Below are 12,605 nucleotides of genomic sequence, written 5' to 3' on the forward strand. Positions count from 1 at the left end.
GCAAGAAAAGAAGGGTCATTAGAGTTTCATGTGAAAATAAGATATATAAATGTAAACATATACACAGTATTTCACTATTTATTATCATGGTATTTGCTTCTACTGTAGGGTTCCAGATATTCCATTAAAGAGAGCTGCTGCTGTGCTAGGATTAAAAAATAATAATAGTTTATTAAACAGTGTAAAAATACAGTCAACAGATGTTGTAGAAGAAATTAGAACATTCAGCACCTAGGAATAATTTTTATGGCAATATAATATCCACAAATATTCTAGGAAATGAATCAATAAAATAATAATTAAAAACAATAATAATGATAATAATAATAATAATAATATATATATATATATATATATATATATATATATATATATATATATATATATATATATATATATATATATATATATATATATATATATATATATATATATATATATATATATAAAATATAGTACAAATCAAAATTACTACCCTAACTCTCTTAATCCTAATGTTGAAACATGGACATTTCTTTTTGAACAAATATACTCTGTTACCACAAAGTTCGAAAGGAGGTCTTTGGATATTGTAGCATTCAATTTTCTATTCTCTTCAACTAGGATACCCAAACCTGTTCCAGCTCCATGAAGATATGGATTACATGGGTTGAAGATCTCAGTTGGTGTACTAGATGAAGATCTTCTGCTATAAATCTCTGACCAACACTACTGAACACCCCTGTAATTAATTGGAATGCTGACTGCACCCCAGGCCTCCTTATTTCAACTGATGTCAGTACCTGATTTTACTAACACACTTTTGGTTAAATAAGCACAAATCTTCACAAACAAAACAGAGTGGAACATCTTCACAAAACAGTGAAGTTTAATATAATAAAAATATAAATGTGGTAATATGCTGAATAGGATGTTCAAAAAGGACATAGGGATATTGTAGTCAGGTTTCCACAAATGTTTGTCTATTTAGTGTATGAGACCCAAAATCATTTGACTAAATATCTACCCATCTGCTTTACAGATTTTAAGCAGCTATCTTTGACAATCTGGGTTATTCTTTTCTTAGTGCAATCAATTTAGCTTCAGTCACCAATCTTGGGGTAGAACTTTAGCTTGGACCCAAAAAAAAAAATGAGTGAGACTCCTTACAAAAGTGATTATCTCCATACTGAAAGCTTTACCATATCAACATTTACACATGTACACAGTGGCTGTGTAATCAGAATTATAATTGTATTAGTATGAGTGCATTATTATAATATGAACTTATTGTTTCCACCTGAAGTGGATTCATTTATAATATTAGCATAGCCCGATGTGTGTTTTTTCCACATATACAACCTCAAAAAATTTATATTGAATAAAGAACAATAAATCATACTATTTAACAATGTATACTTACAATTAAAGTTGTGTTACCTTTTGCCAAACAAGTGATAGCAGGTAGAAATGATCTTGACCTCATTTCCATATCATAACCTCACTTTGCTCTCTTTACTGGGATAGGATAATAGGATATAAATGTACTTTTCATGTTTCCACAAAAAAACTTCATGGAAGATTCTCCCAAGAATTGACACTGGAGACTTCTTCCATATTTAATGTTCCCCTATGGGAAGTCGAGCTGCGTCACAACGCTTTGGGAATGCCTCACGTTGTCCATGCTCTAAATCACGTGTGAAATCCAGCCAATCGGCAAGTCGTGACATCATCGGCGGGCAATGTCGCAAAAAACAGGAAGCTACAAAATGGGTGTGATGGAGCGACATTAGCTTTTGTTTGTTCAGGTAAGCACTTTGTGTGTGAATCTGTGCAGAAATGGCTAAAAAACAAACAAAACTTTTTGGATGTGTGTCCCTCCTTGCCCCTGTGTTATTACGGGGGAAAACACACATAAGCTATGCATTGTTTGTTTGGGAGTAAAGCATGCTTAGTTGGCTCTCGAGGGAGACGAATGTTTGCCCTGTGGCTGCATGGCTATGCGCACACTCCGCTCCCGGATAGCGATCTGGCACAGGTCCCGCTTTTGCCAAGGCCGCACCGAAGGTCGTGGGGCTCGCAAGCAGACCTAGCAGGAGACATAGAAATGAATAAGTCTCCTCCAGCCTCCCCTGCTGGGCCGAGCACCCGTTCCCTGCGGGAAGCATGCCCTTCAGCGGTTTCTTCTCCCGGTGCTTGCAAAACGAAGCTCCATATTTCTTCCTCCGAGGAGGAACAATTTTTGGAAGCTAGAGAGCCCACAGACGCCTGCGCTGTACGAGGAGTTCCTGGAGCTAGAGATAGCTTGGCCGGATGAGAAACGGAAACAATGCACTCCTAGTAAGCTGGATGAGCATTTCCTGCACCCTGACATCACAGCCTCCATGCCGGGGCCTACCGTTTTTCCCCGACCTACACACCAAGGTGTCCAAGGTCCTGGGAGACCCCATATGAGGCCCGTGCCTTTTCCCCGCAAACCTCGCTGTACGTGAATGTAGTAGGGTTTAAGGAGTGTGGCTATTGGGAGATGCCCTTGGTTGAAGAGACACTAGTTGGCTATCTCTCCCCAGGTGCTGCATTACTGAAGGCCCCAGTATTGCCTACTAGGCTGTTAAAAGCCACTTTGGCGTTACTAGGCAAAACTTACGCTGTGGTCGGTACGGCTGGGCATGGTGAAAGCCCAAAAGCAAAAGCCCAGATCGAAGGAGCTGGCCAACCTGAGGGTGGTCCTTTCTTCAAACAAATTGGCAGTGGTGCAGCGGCCCTGGGCATTGCTCCAGATGTTCTGAAAGGGTCAGAAACCTCGAGAGGCTGGTTCCCCAAACAGACTTCCTGGCAGAGGAGACCAGGCTGTTTGCCCTGCCAAAAGATGCGCAGCCTTCGTCCATCTCCACACTAAGTATCGCTGTGGGAGGAGTAGACCCGCCACCTCCCTGGAGGCCCCAATGGCTGCAGGGCATTGCCCCAGCCACCCTGGGAGGGTCAGAGGCCAGCCCCGAGATGCTGGTTCACCTAAGAGATTTTCTGCCAGCTTGGTAAGCCCGTCTCCTCCTGGTGGCACCTCGTTGGCTGGGCAAACCTTGGTTTACAGACCTGCTGTCCCTCCTCGAGGGACCTCCTTTGGATCTTCTCTCTCAGGCAGGGAGAACCCGGGTTTACCCCTGTCTGGAGTTATGGAAGCTATAAGCAGACTGTTTAACTGGCCAATATGCAGACTCTTAGCAGATGGATTGTGGATGCCATTTCCTCATCTTATGAGTCCTCTGGTCTTCCCACTCCTTTCAGAGTCAAGGCTAATTTCACCCGGAGTATGGCGGCCTCTATGGCCTGGTCCGCTGGAGTTTCTATCCAGGACATATGCAACGCTGCGGGCTGGTCCACCCCTTTGACCTTTGTCAGGTTTTATGACCTCGACATCAGAGCCACTCCCAGCACCTCTGTCCTGCATTCTGGTTGTGCTCAGACACGCTAGGCAGGAACTGGTCAGTATGGTGTGATTGGGCACTTGTTCCCAAAGCGCTGTGACGCAGCTCGAGTTCCCGAAGGGGAACATCTCTAGGTTATGTATGTAACCCTAGTTCCCTGAGGGAACGAGACACTGTGTCAACAGGCCATACTCCCTGCATCACTGCGGCACTTACCTTCTCTTTTTCCAGAAGCTAATGTCGCTCCATTGCTCACCTATTTTGTAGCTTCCTGGTTTTACAACATCGTCCGCCAATGATGTCATGACTTGCCGAGTGGCCGGATTTCGCACGTGTTTCAGAGCGTGGACAACGTGAGGCGTTCCCAAAGCGTTGTGATGCAGCGTCTCATTCCCCTTAGGGAACTAGGGTTACATACGGAACCTAGAGATGTTTAGAAGACAATTCTAAAGACAATTATCTCTCTGTTTCTCTCTTTCATGCTTAGTTTGTATTATATTTTTTCCTTGGAAGGCCTTAAGAATGACAAAGAATAACAAAAGAAGGCCATGGTGTACTAGGAAAAGATTCAGCACAAAGGAACATTGATCATCAGTGGGATAAACAACTCTGTGTATGTATGTATATGTGTCCAAGCAAATGTGAATTACACCAAGTTATATATTGAAATAGTGGTAATTTCTTCTTTATATATATAAATACAGAGAGAGAGAGAGAGAGAGAGAGAGAGAGAGAGAGAGAGAGAGAGAGAGAGAGAGAGAGATTTCGACTGCCTGCTATATTATATTAGGTTATATAGTCATATTTCCTTACACACATATTATATATATATATATATATATATATATATATATATATATATATATATATATATATATATATATATATATACAGTGAGGAAAATAAGTATTTGAACACCCTGCTATTTTGCAAGTTATCCAACTTAGAAATCATGGAGGGGTCTGAAATTGTCATCGTTGGTGCATGTCCACTGTGAGAGACATAATCTAAAAAAAAAAAATACAGAAAAATCAATGTATGATTTTTTAACTATTTATTTGCAAATAAGTATTTGAACACCGGAGAAAGTCAATGTTAATATTTGGTACAGTAGCCTTTGTTTGCAATTACAGGTTTTCTGTAGTTTTTTACCAGGTTTGCACACACTGCAGAAGGGATTTTGGCCCACTCCTCCACACAGATCTTCTCTAGATCAGTCAGGTTTCTGGCCTGTCACTGAGAAACATGGAGTTTGAGCTCCCGCCGAAGATTCTCTATTGGGTTTAGGTCTGGAGAATGGCTAGGCCACGCCAGAACCTTGATATGCTTATTACAGAGCCACTCCTTGGTTATCCTGGCTGTGTGCTTCGGGTCATTGTCATGTTGGAAGACCCAGCCTCGACCCATCTTCAATGCTCTAACTGAGGGAAGGAGGTTGTTTCCCAAAATCTCGCAATACATGGCCCCGGTCATCATTTCCTTAATACAGTGCAGTCACCCTGTCCCATGTGCAGAAAAACACCCCCAAAGCATGATGCTACCACCCCCATGCTTCACAGTAGGGATGGTGTTATTGGGATGGTACTCATCATTCTTCTTCCTCCAAACACGTTTATTGGAATTATGACCCAAAAGTTCTATTTTGGTCTCATCTGACCACATGACTTTCTCCAATGACTCCTCTGGATCGTCCAAATGGTCATTGGCAAACTTAGGTGCCTGGACATGTGCTGGTTTAAACAGGGGAACCTTCCGTGCCATGCATGATTTCAAACCATGACGTCTTAGTGTTTTACCAACAGTAACCTTGAAAACGGTGGTCCCAGCTCTTTTCAGGTCATTAACCAGCTCCTCCCGTGTAGTTTTGGGCTGATTACCTTCCTTAGGATTATTAAGACCCCACGAGGTGAGATCTTGCATGGAGCCCCAGTCCGAGGGAGATTGACAGTCATGTTTAGCTTCTTCCATTTTCTAATGATTGCTCCAACAGTGGACCTTTTTTCACCAAGCTGCTTGGCAATTTTCCCGTAGCCCCTTCCAGCCTTGTGGAGGTGTACAATTTGGTCTCTAGTGTCTTTGGACAGCTCTTTGGTCTTGGCCATGTTAGTAGTTGGATTCTTACTGATTGTATGGGGTGGACAGGTGTCTTTATGCAGCTAACGACCTCAAACAGGTGCATCTAATTTAGGATAATAAATGTAGTGGAGGTGGACATTTTAAAGGCAGACTAACAGGTCTTTGAGGGTCAGAATTCAAGCTGATAGACAGGTGTTTAAATACTTATTCGCGGCTGTATCATACAAATAAATAGTTTAAAAATCATATATTGTGATTTCTGGATTTTTTTTTTTAGATTATGTCTCTCACAGACCCCTCCATGATTTTTAATTGGGAGAACTTGCAAAATAGCAGGGTGTTCAAATACTTATTTTCCTCACTGTATATATATATATATTGCATGGCCCTAAAGTTCAATTATTTCCCTTTCTTCGAGATCTAAAATGCTGCTGTCTTGCCTTGTCTCTGGGGAATAAGAAAAGCTCAATGTACTTTGTCAGTTTCCAGATTTAACTGCAGACTCACACAGGTCTTGGGAACACAATACCACAATGTTGTGAATGATGAAACAAGAAATGAACAACTTTTTTTATGCGCCTCTGAGACGGTCACGCTGGCCTACTTTTTCCCTCTGGGTACTGAACCAAAAACCACATACTGCAAAGAAATATATCTCAGAGAAAGCAAAAAATATTTTCAATATAGTGTTTATTTTTCCAATTATAACATTTCAGTTAACCAAATAGAAGGTTATTAAATATATATATTAAGTGGTCTTTTGTTTATTTTAAGCAGTTATTTGTTGAATTCATTCATTTTATGTACAGAAATAGGTTAAATAGTATTATATTTGGTTTTGTTGTCATGTAATAATAATAAATATAAGATCAATTTGATTATATACATAATCAACATAAAACATTTTTATTTGCAGTACCATTTTATTGGTACAGCATTTTTAATAGAATTTACAGAATTTAATAGATTATGAATATAACTTTTAAAGTCATAAAACAGTAATATATCTTTATTTACATACAAGTTATACATAAAACAGTCTATATCCCCAAAGAGCAAGCTAGGAGTCACAGTGGCAAGGAAAACCTTCTTGTGATGGTATGAGGATGAAATCTTGAGAGAAACCAGACTTAAAAGGGAACCCATCCTCATCCTCATCTGGGTGGCACAGATTGTCCTTCATTATATTTTATCATTTTTAAGGTGTACTGTTCAGTGATGGACACTTAAGTGCAGCTGTTGGTAATTGTAGTTTTGACTTTATTCCATTGTAACAGACTTTATAATCATTATAATTTTTTCAAATCCATCCTTATGGTTTTCAAGTTTAATTGGTGGGCCATCAGGGCCAGCAAGGCCTTCTCTACTGGAAAAATTCTATCAGAATCACTGACTTTAATCGATTTTTGTCCATGAATGTGTATTGAATTATTCCCATTAGTTTATTTTCCTCATTTCATAAAGTTTCTTTCATGTGCATTGCTGCAAGAAGCAGTGCCAGCAAGTGTCTGTATACTTTGGAAGTTTCTATCCAATCTTACTTGTTGCCGCAGTCAAAGTTATCTGACGTCTTCAGGATCAGCACATGCAGGCTTTTTTAATCATAAACTCTATGTAGCTTGAAGCTGTTACTGTAATCAATCAGAATTGATTGCAAACCACATCTGCTGCAAACTGCACAAGCGCAATTATATATTCGTGGGGATTTAATATCTGTATTTCATTTCAAAATGGATGCCAGTGGAGAAGAAATTGATTTTAACACAGATACACTTACCAGGACATTGATAAGATGGATTTAGATGATATTAAAGTAGAAAAGTTTGGCATTGTGAGGAAAAGTAGCCAAACATTTCAAAACAGTTGTTACGTTTTTTCAGGAACCGTTTATACTTAGGCTTTTTTGAACTATTGAATTTGCACAAAAACACATAATTTGCCTTAATTTGACTTGTGGTCATTTTTTAGTCAATATTGATGTTTGTTATATGCAGGTGGTGCAGCTGTGGCTGCAGTGAAAGGAGACTTTAGTTGTGAAATGGCCCGCAACTGTAAAATCTCCACATCCACAGTAACCTCATGTATCTTTTGGCTGTTTCTAGAAAAACATTTTCACCAGCAGCAAGTGGTCTCCAATTGAAAAGAACTCCACCCAGAAGTTGGGAGTTCGGGTAAATCATGCAAGTTTGGGAAGAAAAAATAGACAGGATCAGTACAGACACGTGACTACTAGGTCATAAAGTTATTTTAGCTTTGCACGTGATACTTCAGGCATGACAGGCATCTCTACGTAAACTCAACAAATTTACCCTGAGATCCTGTAAGACCTGTTCGGCGAACGATTAAACCGTCGGAGTCCATTGCATATGTAATAAAAACACATTCCTGAAGTACTGCAGGAGGCATATGGTAATCCCGCACTGAAAAGGAAGGCACGAATCTAGATTCGGTTTGGCCATTTTAATTTAATCCTCTCGTTCTCGACATGTCTTTCTTTTGAATATTCGACATTCAAGAGAAGAGTTTGTTCTCAAGAATGTAGTGTTACTCATGATGTACTCTTACTCATGATCAACACTGTGTCATGGACTTACTTGTTCTTCATAGTCATGTATTTTCTTCTTGATTTATTGTTTGATACTGATTAGTCATTATAGGTGTACTGATACCTATTTCGATGTTGATTATCCATTGATTGTGAGATATTGTAACGCTTAGACCAGGGGTCTCCCTACAAAGGTTTTTTCCAGTTCAGGGGTAGTAAATAGTTCTTCTAAAATGATTTTACAGCATGTGTGACAATCAGAAATGCTTAATTAAAACCCATGATTTGTGGTTTTATAATTTTCATGAAACCATAGTGAATCACATTGGGCACCTTTATGTCTTTTTCTCTCTCTCTGTCTCTCTCTTTCTAAAGTGATCTAACCACTATGAGGCCATTGGGAAACTGGCTAATGCCTTTTTTTTTTACCTGTAATTCAGACTTTTATTTATTTTATTCTGGGTCACAGGTTGGTGTCCTGTCTTAACCCAAGGCAAACCTCATTTCACAAAAGAGAAAGAGCTAAATGGAGCATCATATTCGCCCAGACATCCCAAACTCCCCTCACTGTGGCTCAGGTTAGGATTTTGGAACAATGCCAGTGATTCGAATTATCACATAATACCATAAAGGTTAAAATAACACACACACACACACACACACACACACACACACACACACACACACACACACACACACACACAGCTCTACTGTGTTGTACAACCAGATACCGAGGATGGCATCATCATTCATGTAAGATCATTTGGAAGATAGGAGTAATAAATAAATGTTCCATGCATCACACTTCGTATCATATTACAAAGTTTAATTATGATTGCCACAACCACATCGGATAAATAATGAGCCCAAGTTACTGTAATTTATATTTTACAACTACTCTGAGGTATTTTCAGCAGGAATTTTGACAATGTGTCCCATATTTCACTATATATGCATACAGTAGGGTGTACTTTTTAAAGAAAAATGGATTTGAGATCCATTTTAAACCATTTTTCAAATTATTCACACTAAACCAATTTTGGTGTTGCATCGATTAATCAAGAGTGGATGTTGATAATTAAGTGTTTTGAGATGATTAACGCCGTTTATTTTACGATTTATGATGTTTATTACCATGAAAAATGTAGGAAATAAAGTTCCAAGGTAAACTGCAGTTTATTCAGATTCAGTATATTAGTTTTACTCTCTGTCGAGTTTAACGTGAGGTACTAGTGACCAGTATCCCTGTAGCTTTCTTATTTTCAGATCTACCTCAGTCAAACCCGAGTTTCTCCACTGTTACCACTGGCTGACTAATAATCGCTGATTTATGACTTTAAAAGTCATATTCAAAATATATTTTACTCTGTAAAAGTGCTTTGGGACAATTTCCACTGTTAAAATGTATATACCAATAAAATGTTATACAATTTAAATAAATTAAATTGAACTGTACTGCAAAAAGTGTTATCTTGGCAAATATTTATTTATTAACTTTTTGGACGCTTTGACATTCCATGAAACTATGATTCTATTATTATTGTTGCTTTATTGTTTTTTTTGTTGTTTTTATTTTTTATTAATTACTGTTATTGAGAAGTGTGCAGAGCTGCTTTTCCCCTGTGTGTACACGGACTGTGAGCTCCTCAGACCTGCTCGCTGTTCTCAGATCAGTTTCGTGGTATTGTTTGTGTTTAGTGAAAAGCCCTGGCAGGTCCGGGAACAGTCTGAGAAACAGCGGCCATGCAGGGGAAAGGCCATGTGCGCATGGCGTTAATAACGAGGATTACCCCGCCTACTACAAGGGTTGCCAGATCGCTGTGAATCACCTGGGCTGTATTATAATCTATTTTTCAATTTTTCAATTTTTTTGTTTCTTTTCATAGTTTAAGGTGGTAAGTTCTATCCTTAATCTATAAATGCACAATTAAGAAATATATTCTGTCAAATAAAAGTGTACATCTACATTTACAAGTTTTTTTAACCAAAACTATTAGACTCTGTGTAATGTCACTGTCTTGTACTTGTACACTGTTTTTGTGATAAATATAGACTCCTCCTTAGATGTTTAGTGTGACCTTCTGCTACCTCTGTGACCACCGACAGAATAAGCAATAACAAAATGAATTAATTAGTTAAAAATTGCTAAAAATTGGTGTAAAATTTCCTTCATATAATTCATTTATTTACAATGACTAACTACTTCATCCTGGTCAGGGTTGTAGTGGATCCTGTTCAAGGAACCTTGGGTGCAAGATTCTGCATGAGACACACACACACACACACACACACACACACACACACACACACACACACACAAAGATAGACCTTATTCAGCATAGCTACCAACACCCTGAATTCCAGAAATGTTATTATATAACAAATGTTTCAACTGAGAGAAACATTTTTACACTTTTATGCACAAAATGATTTCATTTTAGATTTAACGCCAGCTACAGGTTTCTGGGGCAACAAAGGGCTGAAAAAGCTAGAATTTTTTTTTTATTTAGCTGGAAGAACATCTAGCAACTAACCATCAGTTAGTTGACATTAATGGACATCAGGTCTGTAACATGATTAGCTATTAAAGGATATCAGAGAGCAACAGAGTCTCTGTGAACAAGGGCATAAAAGATTGTTTAAAGATTTATGTTCTCTATGTTCTTTTGTGAATAAAATATTGGCTCATGTGATTTGAAAGTTTTTTAGTTTATTGAAATGTTAAAAAACGTCCCACATTTCCTGAATTCGGGTTGTATATGCATCTTTTTTTAGAGGGGAGAAAACCAGAGAACCCAGAGGAAAAAAGGGTATATAAGAAAAACAGATAGACATTAATACCAGGTGAGGATCAAAGCCAGAGACCCTTGAGTTTTAAAGCAGCAACATTTCCTCTGCTATTATATGTACTTGATTCATTTTCATAATTAAAATAAAATAATAATAAAAAATGTATATATAAAAATAAAAATAAAGTAACCTATCCCTACTTAAAATAGGAATAACCTTCCTATTATGTTTTTCTTAATATGTACACCTGGTGGATGTATCGCTGAACAACTTTTCAGAGAAAGAAGAGTCAATGTTGTACCATCCAGTGTTGAAGATCTTTAAACAGTTGATGAACAGGAACTCAGTCTTGTATTTTACATTTGAATCATCAAGAGTTCACCTTACTCTATAATAAGACTTTATAAACTACATAAGTGAGTTTCTTGCTTCTCAATGATTGCAAAATAAACGAGCATATAGTTCCCCTAAGAAGTACATTTGTTTAATTTTTGCACATTTTTCCTAAATTCTGAGCAATGATTTGTTTTTAAGACTTTTAAAAGCATCATATTTAGTCATTTTGGGCCCAGGAGTGTCCATTGAAAATACTGTTTATGGAATTGTAATGTCAATATTTGAGTTGTACTACATGGACAGTATACTTCACATCACAGTGTTGGCTCAGCGGTTAAGGCTCTGGGATCACAAGGTTGGAAGTTCAAGCCCCAGTACTGGCAGGCTGCCACTTTTGTGCACTTGAGGAAGAACCTTAATCCTGGAAGGTCGTAATTTATTTGTTAAGACATTGGACTTTGGATCTGAAGGTCATGAGTTCAAGTCCCATCTACACCAGGCTTCCCCTTGGGGAAGTAGCTCAGTTGTATACATGAGATAAATGTAAATTGATCTGGATGAGAACGTCTGCCAAATAAATGTAAACAAAAATGCATAACATATCTGCTCCAGTGGCATTTCTGCTATACCATGAATCACCCTGGGCTCTGACCCTATCCCAGCCTCCTGACAACCTGGGATATATGTGTGAAAATGACTAATTTCATTTAGGGATTAATAAAATACTCCGAATATTATGAAAATGATAGTTTTGGTCTTCTTTTTTCTCATGTTCTTCCACACCTGGTGAGAAAATGAAATTGGATCCAGGTACTCCAATCTGGCAACCCGTGCAGGAGGCAGATTTCCTATGTCGAACCGTAAACTTCCCTCCGAGCTTCTGAGATCAGACTCAGAGCAAATCGGATCTGAGTGTACGTTTGGATCTCTCTCTCTCTCTCTCTCTCTCTCTCTCTCTCTGTGTGTGTGTGTGTGTGTGTGTGTGTGTGTGCGTGTGTGTGTGTGTGAGATGTGATCGAACTGAAGCTGGGGATTCACTATTCTGGATACTGATGGTGAGTTCAGTGGGATTATTTAATGCATACAGCATGATCGGATTAGACACACACACACACACACACACACACATGAAAGGCACATGAAAGTCATAGACAAACCTTGGAAACTTTTTGTCTAATTTGTTACTCAAATGGATGAATAGTCCTTGAAGTGTGTGTTAGAAGTTGGAGAAAGTGTGCAAGGTTCTGCTCTGTCATCTCAATGCATCTCTTTGTTACATAGTAAATAAATGTGATAAACTGATCAAAGCAGCATGAAAATTGAAATGTTTATAGAAATAGGAATGAAATAGTATCTACATTTTCTTCTGCTGCTGCATTGCACACACTCTTATAGCAGGAGGAGCTTTTTGGTTTTCATTTATATTCCATGTCTGGTATTCATCATGTTTCTTT

At 38.4% G+C, this 12,605-nt stretch overlaps 1 protein-coding gene across 2 annotated transcripts in view; it reads left to right on the forward strand.

Annotated features, from left to right (window-relative positions):
- Positions 1–12,050: 12,050 nt before the first annotated feature.
- Positions 12,051–12,605, forward strand: part of lzts2b (leucine zipper, putative tumor suppressor 2b) — a 29,332-nt gene continuing 28,777 nt past the window's right edge. The window contains exon 1 of one of the 2 annotated variants that reach the window (XM_046854045.1): positions 12,051–12,206. The gene's annotated coding sequence lies outside the window, so the exon portion shown is untranslated. The remainder of the gene's footprint in view (positions 12,207–12,605) is intronic. The other variant, XM_046854042.1, reaches the window with a different exon arrangement.

Source organism: Silurus meridionalis, chromosome 7 (genome assembly GCF_014805685.1).
Source record: "Silurus meridionalis isolate SWU-2019-XX chromosome 7, ASM1480568v1, whole genome shotgun sequence".
Taxonomy (NCBI): domain Eukaryota; kingdom Metazoa; phylum Chordata; class Actinopteri; order Siluriformes; family Siluridae; genus Silurus; species Silurus meridionalis.